We start from the raw sequence: 3,619 nt of genomic DNA, 5'->3' as shown, positions 1-3,619 counted from the left end.
AAGTTAAGTAGGTTTGATCCATCCAAAATACAGCAGTGTCTTTTTTTTTATTTTATTTTACTTCTTTTTTGAGATGGAGTCCTGCTCTGTCGCCAGGCTGGAGTGCAGTGGCGTGATCTCAACCCACTGCAACCTCCACTCCGCCTCTCCTCACCCAGCCCAAGCAATTCCCCTGCCCCACTCTCCTAAGCAGCTGGGACACAGGCATGTGCCACTACATCTGGCTAATCTTCTGTATTTTAGCAGAGATGGGGTTTCACCATGCTGGCCAGGATGGTCCCGAACTCCCAAATCCATGATCTGCCCACCTCAGCCTCCAAAAGTGCTGGGACTACAGGTGCGAGCCACCGTGCCTGGGCTACAGCAGTGTCTTAAGTGTTTGGCATGTTACATCAAGGAATAGTCGGCCCAGCAGGGTGGCTCACACCTGCAATCCCAGCACCCTAGGAGGTGGAGGCAAGCAGATCACCTGAGGTCAGGAGCTCAAGACCAGCCTGGACAACACAGTGAAACCCCATCTCCACTAAAAATACAAAAATTAGCTGGGTGTGGCGGGCACCTGTAATCCCAGCCACTCAGGTGGCTGAGGCAGGAGAACCACCTGAACCCAAGAGGCAGAGGTTGCAGTGAACCAAGAACACACCACTGCACTCCAGCCTGGGCAACAGAGCAAGACTCCAACCAAAAACACAAAACAAAGAAAGAAATGATAATGGTCTTGACTGTTGAGAACAAGGAATGGAGGGTTTTCCTAGCTTCTTCGGGATTTTTACATACATCATTTAAGAGTTGTGGAGACGCTCCCCAAGCATTAAATGTGTATGTGTGTGAGTGTGTAAGTTTTCTTTTGGGGATGAACAGAAAAGAGGACAGGGTAGAAGACAAGTTTTTAGGACAGAAGATCTGGTCTAACAGGTAATAGGGGAAGGGGAATACAAAACAAAGGATGGTTCAAGTTTCCCACTCTAAGAAGAGGGTCCCCCAAACTAATGTTTCAGATCTTGTTGCTTGGTACAGAACCTTCTGTCAAAGATGCTTTGTTTACAAAAAGAAGTTTGTAAACAAAACCCCCAAAGAACACAGAGAAGGACTAATACATTATATTTACACAAACTAGGCCACCTAGCAATCACCAACTTAGTGAAATCCCATAAAACCCAGATGAATACAGTAATTAGAGGTTGCGGGGGGGTGGCGCAGGGGCAGCATTTCGGGGAGACAGGAACCCAGGATCAGACACACACCACAATGCATTCTATTGCATTTGTCCCGTTTCAACACAGTGAGGTAAGTTTGCAGTGATCTCACAGCATATAAACGAAACCCCCTTTTTCTCCTTTAGCTACCGTGACACTATTAATCACTATTGCAGCAGGGCAGGACACAGGCCCCAGGCACCACAAAGCCCTCGTTTATGTGTCTCCCTGGAACCTGAGAATTTTGAAAGGTTAAGGATACCTTACTACATATATCCATCCCTCAACAGCACAGGATTAAGTACAGGGGTATTGGTCTTAAAACGTATCCTTACCAACTCCAGATTTACGAACACACATACCCTGTCGTGCATGGTAGGCCTAGCCTAATCTGGTGAAGAATGGATCTGGGATGTAAAGCACATCCTGTGCCCTAGGATTAGATAACCCTCACCCGTCTTGGCTCCCTCTCTAGGCCTTTCAGCTGGCCCAGCCTCTCCTAGCCTCTACGTACCACCATTTCCTGTTTAGACTCATTCTCAATCTTCCAGTAGAAGGCAATCAAGTCATGGGACAACCCAGTTAAAACCTAGTCTCCCCTAAAACATGTTCAAGGCAGAGGGGGTTTCAAGAGGATACTATGGCAGAAAAGCCAGCTCTCATTGGCAGAAATGAGGTAGTTCAATAGTCTGTGCACTCCAAGTAATCACTCTCCACAGTAGCAAAAACAACAAAAAGTAGTCCTGCTGCGCAGACCTGGAGCTGCTGCTCTCTTATCACTGAGATTGCTCACACACCTGAGAACGCAGTGCAAGAAATGAGGGCCTTAGACTAAAATATACAAAAATACAAAACCAGAATATTTATGTTAAGGAAAAAAGTTAAAATGCACAAGATACATCATTCGCACACAGCTAGTGCAGTTGACATCATAGAGAAAGTGGGACCCAAGGTGCAGTATCCAAGAGAGCAAATAAAATCACATTGGCCTAGAACGGGGTGGGGGTAAGCATAGGAGGAGCAGGTCTGCAGCTGTTCCCCCAAACATCTTTTTTGTCATCATCACTATCCATTGCTTGGGACAGTTGCCAGCACCCTATCCCAAAAGTGGGTATGAGGATACAAGATGTGAAAAAAAAACACTGCCTTACTCCTGAGAGATTTCCTTTCACAGAATGTAGTGGCTTGGCTCCATGAATCTGGTCTTATCCTTAATCATTTCACTCTGGCATGGGAATTATTGCATATCCTTCTTCAAAAGGAAAACAACTTCCCTATCCAGACCGCTTTCAAAAGCTGGAAATTCTGGAGATGGAGCCTCCGATAAAGCATGCAGGTTGTAGGGTGATTCTCACCTCCTGGTTGCCCCCAGAACTCCCACTTATATTTGGACAGAGCATGGTTGGAGCTCCTTTGACTCACCCTTTCTCCTAACAGAGGGAAGAAAGGGTGATGGTGTGAACCCCAGTCTGAGACACATGGCAGTGCCAAGTAGCTCCAATTCACCCTATTCCCACTTTCTCCACTCTGCCTGCTCCTCAAAACTTCCTGATAGCAAAGAATAGCCCCCACCCGTTGTGACTCAATTCTGCGCCTCCGGGAGCAGGGCAAGGCTGTGGATTTCTTCTTCCTCCCGAAAGCAGGTTGGCTTTCCCTGTGCGCTAGAGCCCTGCTGGGCCTTCAGCGGACATGAAGCTACCATATGACTGATGCTCTGGCAGAAGTGGCACTCCTTGGGCTGGGGTGGCAGCTTGCATTCCTTGGCATGATGGTCTAGACCTCCACAGTTGCAGCATCTGACGTCTGATCTGCACTTCTGCATGTTCTTCCCCTTTGGCCACCTCTCACTCCCAATACGGAACGCCCCGCTAGGTCCGGTGACACAGGTGGATTCCAGACCCGTGGCTGACTACTTAAAAGGTGAACTCTGCTGCCTCACCCTCCTTCAAGCTCAGGAAGCCTTTCAAGTGCAGCTTACTCTGATGCACACAGACGTCCACTAGGGGTTTGAGTGCGACCCCGGCGCGGGCGGTCATGGACAGCAAGCAGAACCCCATGCACACGCTGAACCACTTACATGCCTGCACCATGCAGCAGCTGAGGCTCATACACCGCCCGGGCTGCATCTTCCCGCCCCTCCTCGGGGGCCTCTTCTGCCGCCTTGGCGCAGCCACTTGCAAACTGCTGGTTGGACCCTGAGCCCATGGTCGTCGGCTAAGCCCGTGGCGCCGGGCCCCTGGTCAGGCAGCTACTGGCCCCGGAGAACTCCAAAGGCCAACATCTGAATTTACTAGAATCCTGATTGTTAAGTATATACTGTCAGGAACAAATTTTTTATTACAGAGTTCATAGAACAATGCTGAATTTACCAAACTTAGTGTTTTGCTGCAACTAGAAGCTCCAAGGGTTAAGAGGAGACATGG

At 48.7% G+C, this 3,619-nt stretch overlaps 1 pseudogene; it reads right to left on the bottom strand.

The window, feature by feature from the left end:
* Nucleotides 1–2,778: 2,778 nt before the first annotated feature.
* LOC111542839 lies at nt 2,779–3,401 on the bottom strand (annotated as a pseudogene).
* Nucleotides 3,402–3,619: the final 218 nt, after the last annotated feature.

This window comes from Piliocolobus tephrosceles, chromosome 11, assembly GCF_002776525.5.
Source record: "Piliocolobus tephrosceles isolate RC106 chromosome 11, ASM277652v3, whole genome shotgun sequence".
Classification (NCBI taxonomy): Eukaryota; Metazoa; Chordata; class Mammalia; order Primates; family Cercopithecidae; genus Piliocolobus; species Piliocolobus tephrosceles.
This window is presented reverse-complemented; position numbering and strand designations above follow the sequence as displayed.